This window comes from Nannospalax galili, unplaced genomic scaffold (genome assembly GCF_000622305.1).
Source record: "Nannospalax galili isolate Female #2095 unplaced genomic scaffold, S.galili_v1.0 scaffold30, whole genome shotgun sequence".
Taxonomy (NCBI): domain Eukaryota; kingdom Metazoa; phylum Chordata; class Mammalia; order Rodentia; family Spalacidae; genus Nannospalax; species Nannospalax galili.
Window position 1 is genome coordinate 719,459 of NW_008329127.1, and position 1,642 is coordinate 721,100.

Genomic DNA, 1,642 nt, shown 5'->3' on the forward strand with positions numbered 1-1,642 from the left:
TGGGGCCAGTGGGAAGAAGTTAGGGCTCTCGTGGTGAGGCCTTGAAGGTGATTCTGGATACCTTGCCCCTTCTTAGTACTCTCTTTCATGTCTCTGCTATAGATGAATGAGTATGTTTGACTCTTCATCCTCAGTGTGATGTACAATGCCACCAGAGACAAACAGTAAGGGGACCAAGTGACCATGGAGTGACATCTCTGAAACTTGAGTCAAATAAAACTTCCTTCTTTGAGACAGGGTCTCCTGTAGCCCAGGCCGGCCTTGAACTCCCTATGCAGCGGAGGATGACCTTGATCTGCTCCTCCTGCCTCATCCTCCCAGTGCTGAGATTACAGAAATGCATAACCATACCTCGAATGAACTCAGAGCTTTGTTCATCCTAGGAAAACACTCTACTAACTGAGCTACACCCCCAACTCCCGTAATTTCTTTTTAATGTCATATTTCCTTATCTTTATGTTGTAAGATGTAGCTCTGAGTTTTTTTTTTTTTTTGTATGAAAGCATTTAATAGTTGTTGAAAAATATGGAACGCTTCATGAATTTGCGTGTCATCCTTGCGCAGGGGCCATGCTAATCTTCTCTGTATCGTTCCAATTTTAGTATATGTGCTGCCGAAGCAAGCACAGCTCTGAGTTTTATTGCTGCAAGTACTGCCACAAAAGTGCTGGCCTTCTGTCTTTCTATTTGCAGTGCTGGGGATCGAACCCAGAGTACTCTGTACCACCAAGCTAGTCCCCCAGCCAGACTCCCTTTTGCTAGTCATTGGTCTGGTCAAGCAGACTGATGGGTTTGCTGCCTACAGTGCCAGCTCTTCATGCGCTTAGCTCCCTACAGCAGAAGAATCTCATTATGGAAACATCTGGTCACTTGCCTTGCAACTTCTCAATGGCTCCTTATTATGTTCAGGATGGACTCCAAACATCTAACTATACTTTGCAAGATGTATTCTGACTTGAATCTACCCCCTCTGACCTCTTGGGAAGGTAGTGATTCGTGTGTGTGTGTGTGTGTGTGTGTGTGTTTGTTTGGTTTTTTTAAGACAGGGTCTCACTACGTAGCCCAGGCTGGCCTGGAACTCATGATCCATCTGCTTCAGCCTCCTGAATGCTGGGATGACAGGCGGCCTCAACCCTACCAGGCTGTGTAACTGTCTTTAACAATTCCTGCTCTTCCCTTGGGGGGAAGTCTACTTTCCCTGTCCCATTATAGCCAAGCTTAATCTCTTTGATGCTTCTGGGCAGAAGTTTAATAGAGTTTAATGGCAGTGAATCATTCATTTTCTCTCTCTTATACGACAGTACTATTCCATACAGAGATGATTCCTATCATGGACTAACTCCTGGAGAGAACAAGCAGAACTCCAGCTGATTCTCAAGTTTATGTAACATCTGAAAGAAGTCAATGCTTGCTGTAAGCAACCAAAATTTGGGGGTCACTTGTCACTTCATCATAACTCAGCCAGTTCTGACCGATACATCTTTGCAACCTTATTTCTTTCCATTTCCTTCTTTATTTTATACTATAGTGCAGTGCCTTTCAAACTTGTTTTTGAGTCTACCCTCAAGAAGTAAATAAGTAAGCCAGTAAGAATATTACAATGTAATGTATTTTCCATCTTAACGTGGTACTCACTTTAGAAA

At 43.5% G+C, this 1,642-nt stretch overlaps 1 non-coding gene across 1 annotated transcript; it reads right to left on the bottom strand.

Annotated features, from left to right (window-relative positions):
- Positions 1–519: 519 nt before the first annotated feature.
- Positions 520–626, bottom strand: LOC115070066. Its single transcript, XR_003849266.1, has one exon. It is a non-coding gene; the product is annotated as a U6 spliceosomal RNA (small nuclear RNA).
- Between the last annotated feature and the right edge of the window lie 1,016 nt (positions 627–1,642).